The 13971-nt window shown below is 41.2% G+C and overlaps 1 protein-coding gene across 1 annotated transcript in view; it reads right to left on the minus strand.

Moving 5' to 3' along the window:
- Positions 1-13971, minus strand: part of LOC102453325 (patched domain-containing protein 4-like) — a 42858-nt gene that overhangs the window by 18099 nt on the left and 10788 nt on the right. The gene's annotated exons all lie outside the window — the stretch shown is intronic.

Here is a 13971-nt window from a genome sequence, read left to right on the forward strand (position 1 = left end):
TGAGTTTATAGATCATAACCCCAGCACTGTTATAGTTCAAACTTGATACTGAGAGTTTTGAACCATGGTCATATAATAATTTTGCAAGAAAATAGAATCATAGAATACTAGGATTGGAAGAAACCTCGCGAGGTCATCGAGTCCAGTCCCCTGCTCTCATGGCAAGACCCAGTACTGTCTAGACCATCCCTGACAGACATTTATCTAACCTACTCTTAAATATCTCCAGAGGTGGAGAATCCACAACCTCCCTGGGCAATTTATTCCAGTGTTTAACTACCCTGACAGTTAGGAACTTTTTCCTAATGTCCAACCTAAACCTCCCTTGCTGCAGTTTAAGCCCATTGCTTCTCATTCTATCCTCAGAGGCCAGGAAGAACAATTTTTCTCTCTCCTGCTTGTGACACCCTTTTAGATACCTGAAACAATGTCAGCAGAGGGCAATAAGATACAAGGGAGGGAAAAACAGTTCAGGAGTTGAGAGCTTTGATCATTAGTTTGAATCAGGTGCCAGGGGAAGGAAGGAACCCTCCTGATCCAGACACCACAGAAGAACTGGCCTGATTTCATCATTAAGGCTGTTTAGTACCTGAGGAGTTTATACTTGATAACTGGTTGGTGAAATCTAAGTCTAGAACTCACAACTAGTTTGGGGATTGTGCCCAGCTTCTCAACAGTGTATCCTAAGGTTTGTACTCATGCTTTTGGGGACCTGCAGGAGAGCTTGACACTTAATTGTACCACAAATCTGTTTCTTAAGATGTCAAATGCTCCCTAGCTCTCCAGATGCCCACAGGGTTAAAGGTGCAACCCCAAATTTTAAATGTTCCAGTTTATCTTTAAATCCTAAAGAAGTTATGGGAGGAGGAAAGGAAGCAGAGGAAGGAGGTGTACAAATGTTCATCTACATACTAAAGATGTTCTCTTTTAAATTATTATAAATAAGTAAACGTGGCTTAACTGAAAAGTTTCTCTGAAGTTCAGCGAAGCCAAACAAGTGCAAAAACCAGAAAGAAAAAATTACTAGGAAAAAAGGCGCATCTAGTCTTATTATTTAGTCCCAGTGAAATGTCAGAGTAAGCAAAAGGAGAATAAATTATTAATAAATTATATTAATAAAATTATATCAATTTGTTATTAACATCAAGAAGAGATTTTGACTTGGATCAATCTGTTCATCCCAGCTATGATTTTCAATATAAGTGCCAGAAATTAGACTTATATCCTTATCTTAAATGTGTACCATAATACAGTGTTGTAGTTAAGGAGAAGCTTAGGATTTCCTTATGAACTCTGATATTTAGGAATTGCATCTCAGGTGAAATGTGATATACAAGCCACTAGCTCAAATGCACATAAAAACAATACTTTGCACTTATCTATGACTTTTGTTTAGATGTCTAAGCATGTTCCACAATCATGTTACTTTTTAAACAAAAAAAAGTAATTTGCAAAGAAATATTAAGTGCAAAGTATAAGTAATTCATATTGATTTAATTTGATTCCAGATGGATTGGTTCCCAAGCAATAGGCAGAATTGGCCTATTTTAAAGAAATAAGTTTGCAAGCAGTTTGACCTTGATGTAAACTAATGATTTTTATATTTTGAAGGCATGAATAAGAAGACAAAAGAATCAGAAGGCACCACCAAGCACATGTATGGAAGAGCATGGCACATAGCAAAGGGTAGAGGGTCTGCTTTTGATCTGCAAAGGGTACATTGTCTGCTTTTGATCTCCTGAGCTTCACTGCATAATCCAACGGCATCCCCATTTCAGTGAGCTGCCAAGATCTGGCAATGTGTTTTTCAGAAACTTGACTTTTAATTCCTGTTCTTACTGTTGAGACAGACCTTTTAAAGTGGTCTCATGACAATTTCAGTGCAAGTCCTCAAAGATCCTGGTATAGATTTATTGTGACATAACTCTGCAGTGGTGAAATGAGGTCAAGCAACACCGCAGTGTTACGGTAAAGAATGACATTTGGTCACCTGTTACCAAATCAATCTCAATACAAACCTATGGCTATATCACTGCTATGAAGAGCTTGTTAATTCTGAGATATTCTACTCAATAAGCATCTTAATGTTCTCCAAGTTCACCAGTTTGTCAAGTATAAGGCAACTTTTTGTGCATGTGTGCGAGACAGAAAGAGAGAGAGAGAGAGAGAGAGAGAGATTCAACATGCAATTAGCATTTGAGAAAAGTTCCTAACTATTTAGGGTATGTCTACACTAGCCCCCTAGTTCGAACTAGGGAGGCTAATGAGGGCAACCGAAATTGCAAATAAAGCGTGGGATTTAAATATCCCACACTTCATTAGTATGTTCCCGGGCGGTCGCCATTTTGGAAATTGACTAGCCCGGAATAACTGCCCGGGTCTACATGCGGCAGTGAAACGGGAGTTCAAGTAAAGCCCTGACTCGAATTAGCTGTTATTCCTCCTGGAATGAGGTTTACCAGCTAATTCGAATTAAGGGCTTTACTTCGAACTCCCGTTTCACTGCTGCGTGTAGCAGTTATTCCGAGCTAGTCAATTTCCAATATGGCAACCGCCCGGGGAACATGCTAATGAAGCACGGGATTTAAATATCCCACAGTTCATTTGCAATTTCGGTTGCCCTCATTAGCTTCCCTAGTTCGAACTAGGGGGCTAGTGTAGATATACCCTAAGGGTGTGTCTACACAGCAAAGTTATTTCAGAATAACGGCTGTTCTTGTGAAATAACAATGCGAGCGTCTACACAGCAATTCCGTTATTTCAAAATAAATTCGATATAATGGACGGCTTATTCCGACTTCTGTAAACTTCATTGCATGAAGAATAACACCTATTCCAAAATAGCTATTTTGGAATAGCTGTAGTGTGGACGCTCCACTGCTGCTGTGTCGAAATAACTGTCTTTAAAGTGCTACATTGTCCTGCATTTTGTTCCTCCCCAGGGCCATTGAAAGTAATTACTCCCCAGTGCTTCCTGGGGGAGTAAATCATGTCCACATTAGGAAAGCCTGCCTCAGACTAATTTTGAGGATTCCCTGTAGTGTAGATGTGCTATTTCAAAATAAACTATTTCGGAGTATTTCTTCTGGAATAGCTTATTTCAAAATAAGCGTGCCGTATAGACATAGCCCAAGTGTGAGAAGGAAGTTCTAGCTGGGTGATTTTTTCCATAATGACCTCTCTTACTATGGCACCCTCAATGCCCTTGCCCATGCCATGTGTTGCCTGTCTGCTGAGATTGCCAGTTCTACTGCCAATTAGTGCCTGTAAAAGAGGATTCAGTGAAGTGACCATTTGCCAGCACGGAACTGAGCTGATACCACATCTCACCTTGTTCTACACTGAGCACTGAGTTGGAATAGCTAGTTGTCACTTTAAGGCTACCCCTGAGCCACAAGGGCAGTGATTCTCCTGCTCAGTACACAGATTCATATTGGCTCTCATTCAGCTAGAATGAGTATAATTAGCAGTGTAGCCCCAATAGCAGGGGTAGTTGCGGTAGAGGTATAGCTTAGCTGTTCTGAGTACAAAACTTCCTGTAAGTGGTGAGTACATATTTGGCATGGCTAAGGTGCTGCAGCTAATTTGGAAACTAAGGGGGTCTTTATCAAAGCATACAGCTGAAAACATACAACCTAGGTCTACAGTACCAGGTTATTTCAAAATAAGTTATTCTGAATATTTTGAATAACTCCCCAAATTACTATTTCAAAATAAGCTTATTCCTCTAGGTGTGTCTATACTGCACTATAGTTCAAAATAAGGATGTGTCTAGACTACAGAGTTTTGTCAACAAAAGTGGACTTTTGTCGACAAAACTATACCTGCGTCTACACTACCGCTGAGTTCTGTCGACATAACGTCGACAGAACTCAGCAGTTTTGTCGACGCTGGTAAACCTCATTTTACGAGGCATAACGCCTTCTGTCAACAGAGTTCTGTCGACAGAAGGTGTTATTGCATGTAGGGTTGTGTCTAGACTACAGGGTTTTGTCGACAAAGCAGCTTGCTTTGTCGACAGAACTGAATGTAGTCTAGACGCTCTTTGTCGACAGAAGCTTTGTTGACAGTATCTGTCGACAAAACTTCTGTCGACAAAACCCTGTAGTCTAGACGTACCCTAAGATACTCAGTTTGAGCTACACAAATTGCATACCTTATTTCAATGTAATTTGGAAATTGTTTATTTCAAAATTTGGTCCTGTCCACACAGCACTTATTTAAAAATAAATCACTATTCTGAAATATACCTTACTCCTCATGGAATGAAGTTTATGTGTACATCAGAATAGCAAGCCCATTATATTTCAAAATAATGGATGCGCTCAAAAGACGCGGAATAGTTATTTTGGGAAATTTCCAGTATCCTGAAATAGCGCTGCAGTGTAGACACAGCCGAAATAAGCAGGAGTTATTTTGAAATAACAAGACCATTATTTTGAGATGTTAAGCCTGGTAAGTGTGGATGCTCGCCTTGTTATTTCGAAATAACTCCCAGGGTAGACATGTCCCAGAACATTGTACCATGAGTTATGTCTCACTGCTTTGGGAAGCAGCCTGTTTCCTCTCTCTTGGTTTCTGTGTTTTTATATGTTATCATTCCAAGCTGAAGAAATATGGTAGTGTTTCCTTGCAATCTTCCAGCAAGAGTATTTATGGCTTTATTTAATTTCTCTGGCTTTATGCTGTGAATGTAACAACATAGCAAACAGCTATCTGTCACTGTTCACCTGTATTGCTTTTGAACTAGAATCATACATCAATCTGGACAGAAGCCAATGGAAGCATTTAGGCTGGGACTAGTTTGAATATTTTTAACCATCTTGCCTGGTGTTTATTTTTAAGTCTCACATGACCTCTCTCAGCCATATTCAGGGACTCAGTGATGAGTAAAGAAAAAAAAAGATTAGGGAAGTAATTAACACTTAGCTTGTGAGGTTTGGGGAGCCAGTTTGCTAGAATTTGTTCTAATGGACAATATTCTACAGATCGGTTCACCAAATTCACGAAGAGTTACACTATAATTATATGGCAAAATAATTCTGACACAAGCCCACACAGAAACTATATAATTGTCTGGATTACTAAACTATGATCATGTTCTCATTACCACAATTGGAGATCAATTTCATTCTGGGAAGATACCGCTCTTCAGGAAAATAAAAGCAACAATCAAGACTTCGCAGATTCTATGATAGCATAGGGGTTGAGGCTCGTTTTCTGGCCCGCCTCTTCTGGTCAATGCCACACCTCCATTCCCTGCTCTCAGTTCCCACGTGGCTTTGGCTGGGCAGGGCAGAGGTGTGAGGTGCCTGTGAGCTCAGTCAGGGAAATGGAGTGGGGAAATGCTGAGAGCTCAGTGAGAACTGCAGTGGAGCTGTTCGCCCTGGAGCCTATCCGCCATTCCACTCCCTCCTCCATGTCCCATCCCACGGCCTCCTCCCAGTTCCATCCCTTCTTCCTGAGGTGCTCCCCTACCCCACCTCCGCTGCAGTCCCAAACTGGAAAAGCTCTGTGCCCTCATTGTGATACAGGGGCACTGGCAGGGGGAGATTGTTCTCCCAAATTTGCCACTGCCCCCCCTCAATGGCATGAGCTTTGGGGAGGCTTAGGCTCCCCTAGCCTCCAATACATGCTGCCCGCTGCTCCATGGATTCTGTAATAGCTAATTTTATGAGAGTACTCGGCACTGCACAGACACTAAGGCTACATCTACACTGGGCACAAATTCCGGAAAAGCTATGCAAAAGAGGTAAGTCAGGGTAGGGAAATCCGCGGGGGATTTAAATATCCCCCGCGGATTTAAATAAACATGTCCGTCACTTTTTTTCCGGCTTGGGGAAAAGCCGGAAAAAAAGCATCTAGACTGGCGCGATCCTCCAGAATAAAGCCCTTTTCCGGAGGATCTCTTATTCCTACTTTGAAAAAAGCGGCGGACATCTTTATTTAAATCCCGCTGGGGATATTTAAATCCCCCGCGGATTTCCCTATTACGAAGTTTAAAATTAGCATGCCCCTTTCATAAAAGGGGCCAGTGTAGACGTAGCCAAAGGGTATATCTAGACTACATGTTTTTTTCGAAAGGAGATATGCAAATTTGGTGCTAATTTGAATATCTTCTTCCAATTGCTTTTTTGAAAGCAGCTTTTTCAAAAGTGAAAGTAGTCTGGACATGTTTCTTTTGGGGAAAAAAACCCTTTTTTGAAAAACTACATAAACCTCCTTTTTTTAGGAAGAGCATTTTTTTTCAAAAAAAGTTTTTTTTCTGGAAAAACCCGCACCCTGACTACTTTCACTTTTGAAAAAGCGATTGAAAGAAGATATGCAAATGCGTGCCAAAAATACCTTAGTCTAGACGTAGCCTAAGTAAGAGACACTCTCTGCCCAAAGTATCAGAGGGGTAGCCGTGTTAGTCTGAATCTGCAAAAGCGGCGAGGAGTCCTGTGGCACCTTATAGACTAACTGAAGTGTAGGAGCATAAGCTTTCGTGGGCAAAGACCCACTTCGTCAGATGCAGTACATGCATCTGACGAAGTGGGTCTTTGCCCACGAAAGCTTATGCTCCTACACTTCAGTTAGTCTATAAGGTGCCACAGGACTCCTCGCCGTCTCTGCCCAAAAGTTCTTACATCCTAAACAGACAAAGGTAGAGGGAAGCAGAAACAGAAAGGTGAAGTGGACAAGGTCCACAGCCCTCTGGAGGCAGAGTCCAAAATAGAACCCGGGCCTCCCTGTCTTATCCCATAACTAAATTCACTGGGTTATAGCATTTGAGCTTTAATATAGATTCTCTTGTCCTTTGTTAGTTACCTAAACTTTCTGTTGTGGTTTCTCCATCTGAATAATTGGGATAATGCTATTCTGCCGCACAGGGAGGCTGTGAGGAGCAACTCTTTACAAGAAGAGTTGTTGTCTCTTGCCCCAGGGGGCAGGACAGGAGGCAATGGGTTCAAACAACAGCACAGCAGATTTCCAATATATCTCAGGAAAAAACTTCCTGCCTGTAAGAATAGGAGAAATAGAACAGCTGCCTAGGGAGGTTGTGGAAGCTCCCTTGCTGAAGGATTTCAAATAGCATAAGAACATAAGAATGGCCATACTGGGTCAGACCAAAGGTTCATCTAGCCCAGTATCCTGTCTTCCAATAGTGGCCAATGCCAGATGCCCCAGAGGGAGTGAACAGAACAGGTAATCATAATGTAATCCCTCTCCTGTTATCCATTTCCAGCTTCTGACAAACAGAGGCTATGGATACTATTCCTATCCATTCTGGCTAATAGCCATTTATGGACCTACCTCCCATGAATTTATCTTGTTCTTTTTTGAACTCTGTTAAAGTCCTGGTCTTCACAACATCCTCTGTCAAGGAGTTCCACAGGTTGACTGTGCGCTGCATGAAAAAAAACTTTCTTTTGTTTGTTTTAAACCTGCTACCTATTAATTTCATCTGGTGACCCCTAGTTCTTATGTTATGGAAACTTTAAATAACTTTTCCTTATTCACTTTTTTCATACCAGTCTTGATTTTATAGACCTCTATCATATCCCCTCTTTGGGTACATCTAGACTGCAAAGCTATTTTGGAATACCAGCGGTATCCCGAAATAGCTACTCTGCATCCAAGAAATGCATCCGCTATTTCAAAATAATTTTCGAAATAATGGATGCGCTATTTTGGCATCCCTGTAAACCTTGTTCCATGAGAAATAAGGGATGCCTAGAAATAGTGCTTTATTTCAAAATTTGGTGTCATGTAGATGTGCCAAATTTGGAAATAACCTATTTCAAAATAAAATTGAACTAAGATACGCAATTTAGAGTGCAGTCTAGACATACCCTTAGCTTCCTCTTTTCTAAGATGAAAAGTCCCAGTCTTTTTTAATCTCTCTCCATATGGGGCCTGTTCCAACCCCCTAATCATTTTTGTTGCCCTTTTCTAAACCTTTCTGTGACACAGTGGGGGTGCTTTCTGCTCTGTAACCCAGTGCCCCCCTGCGCTGTGATGTGTGATTCCCACTGACTCATCCACATGTTGTGATGTAGCGTCAGTACCCTGCTGGTTGCTATGCTTGGGCTGTGGGCTATGGACAACCCCAACTGGCCTCTGCCTGTGAGCACTGCCCAGCAGGTGGGCTGCCTAAGTCACATAGACAAAGACCCAACCAGTCAGACCGGTTGAGGGCAGCGAGGAAACAAAGGAAGTGAGTGTTCGGGGGAAGAGGCAGTTGCTGGCTGGAAAACATGAAGGGAACAACTTAACTGGAGGACTAAGGGTCTAAGGGGGGGGGAAAATGGACCCCCTAACCTCAGGGGTCTGAGGCATCCTGGCCTTGACTCCTGTAACCACATCACATCTATGCTGTGCTGTATCCTGGAGAAGCAATAAACACTCTCTATTCCACTGGCTGGCGGAGTCTGTTCTTGCTGCTACGGGGCTGTGGGGCCCATTCCAACCCCCCAATCATTTTTGTTGCCCTTTTCTGAACCTTTCCGAATGCCAATAAATATATTTTTGCGACGAGGCTACCACATCTATATGCAGTAGTCAAGATGTGAGCATAAAATGATTTTATAAAAAGGCAGTAAGATATTCTCTGTCTTATTCTCTATCCCTTTTCTAAATGGTTCCTAACATTCTGTTTGCTTTTTTGACTGCTGCTGCACACTGAGTGGATGTTTTCATGTGTCTTGCATGGATTAGATAGAGCAAATCCTGCATCTTGACTGGGGATTACACTGGATGGCTCTTGAGGTCCTTCTAACCTTATGGTTTTGTGACAATGTTTGATGAGAGCTGTCAGTACAAAAAACTCACCAGTTTGCAGACAAGCTTTTCAGTGCATTTTGTTATTTTCTGTCCTTCGTATTAATTTTTTGACCCAGGTCTTCACAACTCCTTCCATTTTAATGTCACCTGTGAATTTTACTAATGTGCTATTCTCTTCCTTGTCCAGATAATCAATGAAGATGTTAAATAAGACCAGATATCTGAGGAAGTGGGTCTGGCCCACGAAAGCTCATCATCTAATAAACCATCTTGTTAGTCTTTAAAGTGCTACATAGTCCTGTATTTTGTTTCAACTGATCAATTAGGTACCCTGACAGATACCCTTCCCCCCCGCCACAACAAACTTTATTCATTTCCCTTTGTCACGATTCTTTGTTTATCGTCTTTTAAATAGTTTCCAAACCACATGACAGGCTTTCTGTGCAAGCCAGTTTGAATTATTTTTTTAATTAGGATTTCCTCATAGTCCTGTATTGGCAAAAGAATGGAGCAGGTGACTATGCAGGCCTTTTGTGTCTCTGACTTCTTTGGTGATATGATAAAAAAGCAAGGGGATGCTCAATGAAAATGGGAAAGCTCTAGAACCCTCTAGGACTAGTTTTATAAAGCCCCGCGACAACATTCATCGTTCAATTTTGAAGAACACATCCAGAACTCTTCCATAAGAGGAGCAAAGAAATCCTCTTACGTTAAAACAATTCTTTAAAAACTGTTTTTAAAGTAAACAAGTGGGACCAATTCCTGACTCTTGGGAGGTTCTCCTCCAACTGCTGCTTTCACAGATTCACTTTCCACTCAGATCCTGGAAAGTCACAAACCCTCAATGTACCTCCACCTACTTATTCAGCATGATTAATGTACTCTGCCAAGAGCAGGAGCAATCAGCATGAGGGAAGTGTGCATATAGGCCACAGGCAGATTAGTAAGATCCATACTAAAATCCATTCATCACAGCTACTGATCCTACCCCCCACTCTAGGCCTCCCCTCCACAGCTCAGTACATGCAAGGACTGTTGTTCATCAACCCCGTGGAGAGAGCAGGAGCCATGATGCATACATGTTTTCCCCCACATGGGTATAGAGAAGAGCCAAGTGGAGATGGCCCCATGGATAGGTCAGTGTAAGGATGTAGATCAGAGCGACTCAACTTTGGAAGCCCCGGGGGCCACAATGATACTCACAGCACATGCCAAGGGCTGCAATTTAAATGTGGTTGCATATACATGCAAATATATATGCAAATATATGCAAATAGCTTCTTTCACACTGACAGGCATGACTACAAAGATTAAGGCAAGACTGCACAACACACAGGCCGCATTTAAGTCAGTTCTGCTGATATTAATAAAATGCAACATTTACCTGATTTGCACCCATATGACAGCACTTTTAGTGAGCAATGACAGTCCAGGAATTTAACTACTAAAACACATATCAACAGAAGACCATTATATTGACTAGTTTTTTTGTTTTGCCTCCCACCCACAGGCCACGTATTGAGCCTTGTGTAAATCCAAACCGCACCATGGGCTGCAAACAAATGGGCCATGGGCCGCATATTGAGTAGCCCTGATGTAGACCAACATTGACTTCACCTCAAATGGTCCCTTGAAATGGGTGTTAATTACTTATGCTAAATAATATTCCACTTCATAGTTAGCTGTAACCCTCTCAATTAATTTCCCACACTTGAAAAGGAGCTCTGTGTAAGCTCGAAAACTTGTCTCTCTCACCAACAGAAGTTCGGCCAATAATACATCTCTCTCAACCCCATAGGTTTTTGTGTGTTAACTCCCTCTGAAATCAATTCATTCTCAAGCTTTGCCACTCCACAGAGTTAGAAGTATATGTTTTCCTGGGCCATACTTCATTGTGATAGTTTGAACAAAAGCAAAGTCATCTATGGAGGATGTTATAAAGACCGGGATGTTAACAAGGGACAAAAAAGAACTAGATAAATTAATGGAGGATAGGCCCATTAATACTTATTAACTAGGATGGGTAGGAATGGAGTCCTTAGACCCTGTTTGTCAGAGGCTGAAAACAGGTGACAGGAGAGGGATCACTTGATTACCTGTTCTGTTCACTCTTTTTGGCACATCTGGCATTGGCCTCTGTCAGAAGACGGGATACTGGGCTAGATGGGCCCCATGTTCTTATGTTCATTCTCTGATTTTTCTACATCCTATTTGACCATAATACAGCAAGAAAAAATGTGTTCCCTGTTCCACAGCTATTTTTCCTGTACTTATTATTGTCTCCTCAGGGAAAGCCTGGGGCTACACAAAGAAGGCAGACTCACAGTTTAAGAATCACAGTTCTAACTATAGTCAGGTATAGTAAGAAATGATCAAAGATTCATCTCAGTGATCCTTTCTCAATAAACCTGTTGTGACAAGAATATTACGTGTATTCAATTATGAGATTTAGATTTTACACAGCACATTTTACCTTCTAGGATCCTCTCCCTCACAAGAGGAAAATGCACCAAAATAGAAAAAGTAGTAGAAGCTTTAATGAAACAAATCTGATTCTCCTAGGAGAAGTATTACCTTGTCTCTGTAATTATATTCTCTTTGAAATGGAAGCACAATATCATAGCTAAGGACAAAGGAGGCATCCTAAGCTTGGAAAACTTGTGAATTTTAATTTTTGTGATAAATCTACAGTTTATTGCTGGAACTAATCTTGGAGCCTAGGGAAAGAATGGGCAGGGGGTAATATTCATAAATAATCTGAAATGTTCCTGTTTCTTTGTTGGTATCCCAGCTTCTGATATAATTTACAATGATAAATCTGTTATGCTCCAACTGGTTGACTAGCTCCTATGTGATCGATAGAGAATCAGTAACACACAGGAATATTCAGTGCTAGTGAATGAATAAATACCACTGGGGAAACATTAATTTCCCCAAAGAATAACACACAAATATTCCCAACAGGCAACAGTTTTTCCATATGGATATAAAAGGTCATGAGGATATTTTATATTCATGATATTTTTTGCCATTTTGTGAACATCATTCAGTTGAAAATTCCACTCAGCAGAGTGTTTGTGAATTAAGGAAATTGGGGATGCAAGCAAAGTCAACTATGAGTTGTATTGCAAAAATATAAATGAATATTCTGTGCTGCTTCTGCTCAGCTCTCATTTTATAAAATGTCTAATTAATCGGTCATGACTTATTCTAAGAAACCGTTCTGGAAAATGAAAGCATGCTACTGACTTACTGCCATTTATACAGCATTGCTAAGTGACCATTTGAGGTTAATTCATACAGAAACTATATTCAAGGATCACACAACACATCAGAAAATGGAGCCATCATTTCTGGGGAGAAAACAGTAATAATATGCAAGTGATAGTATGATGCAAAGGACATGTTGGCTAGTAAGGCAAGAATTCAGGTTCTATTCTTGGCTCTAGTCTGTGGAGCTGGGCAAGACCGTTCGCTTCTCTGTGCTCGTTTCCCCCTTTATCAATCTTGTCTGGAAGTCCTTACGTACAGGGATTCTCTCTCACAGTGTTTGTACAGCACCTAGCACAACGGGACTTCTAGGCACCACTGCAATGAATTCTGGGCAGAGGCTAGAAATTCAGTTTGATGAAGGAATTAGAAAATTGGTTTCATTTTGAATCAGAACATCTCAAAATTCTCCAGGAAGGAAAATTCTGAAAAACCAACATTCATTTCTGATCCATCAAAATGTTTTAGTTTAGACTTTTTTATATTATACTATCAAGTGTAATAGGAAATTAAATTTCAAAAATCTAAATGAAATGTTATTGGAAATTTCAAAAATGGTAATGTTTCATTCAGAAAATGTTTCCATGGGTTGTTTTGACATTGTTAAAACTTTTGGGGGGCACAGAAAGGTATTGCTAAAACAAAATTTGGGCATACATCAATATAATTTCATGAAGAGTTTCAAGTTTTGCACCACTGACTTTTCTGACAGAAAATGTTTTTGCCTGAGATTTCCTGACCAGCTCTATCAGTAATATAAATACAGCATGGCCCAGTCTTCATTGTTCCAGGCAATGCCCTTTCCAATCACAGCCTCCCACATATCAGCCTAATTCTCTCCAGCTTTTCATCCTGCACATGAGATATTTTTATAGTGCTTTGAGGGAGGTTTACCCTTTTGTACCCATCTTCTACACCGGCATTTTCTAGTTCTCATTTATATTGGTACAATATTACAGAGAAATCGGACTGGCTATATTTGTCAATCTCCATTACGAGAACAGAGACGTTTCTATTTGTAATTCGTGTGCCGTGAATGGGCTGCATAGCTTCAGTGTGGGTACATCTAGGCAGCGGCGCTATTTCGGGATACTTCTGGTATCCTGAAATAGCTATTCCACATCTCGACAGCGCACCCGTTACTTTAAAATACCTTTCGAAATAATGGGCGTGCTATTCCAACATCCCTGTAAACCTCATTGAGTGAGGATTAAGGGACGTTTTGGAACAGCAGTTTATTTCATTTCAAAATTTACTCAAAATAAGTTATGCAATTTACGTAGCTCAAATTCTGTAGCTTGTTTTGAGCTAAGGGTGCAGTGTAGATGCACCCTGTGAGTGGAACTGCAAGCCACCCCCCAATTCCTCCCGAGCTGGTTCCTCAATGGGGCTAGCTCTCTGAGGTCCCATTTTGGGATAAGATGAAAAACTGAGGTCCTCATGCCTAAGTGTCATTAAAGTACTTTTCATGAGGCACCTACTCATTTTCCCCAGTGTCCTAATCCAATATTAACTTGAGGGTCATTCAGGCCTAGTAGATATGGGCCTGCATTGGGGCCACCGCAGAGACACCCCACTTCAGGAACACATCCAGGAGAGATTTTGCCTCCCAGAGTTCCTTAGCACTTAAAGGAACTTTCCCTGCGGTGCTTTCCCTGCTCTCTGCTTTCCCTGCTCTCTCCTCAGCATGCCCAGTTCCACCACCCATGTGCTCACCCAGATTTGTCTTCCTTGCAAAGATCCTCATGGCATGAGCCTTGAAGACTAGAGTGCAATAAGAAGGAGAACACAGGAGACTTCTATAGTGTCTGCCTGCTGGGCAGAGATATAAGAGGGTCATGGGGCTTCTTAGTCATAGAATTTAACGCTAGAAGGGACCAGCAGATCATCTACTCTAGCCTCCTGTATATCACAGGCTACCAATGCCATCCTCCT

Source organism: Pelodiscus sinensis, chromosome 3 (assembly GCF_049634645.1).
Source record: "Pelodiscus sinensis isolate JC-2024 chromosome 3, ASM4963464v1, whole genome shotgun sequence".
Classification (NCBI taxonomy): Eukaryota; Metazoa; Chordata; order Testudines; family Trionychidae; genus Pelodiscus; species Pelodiscus sinensis.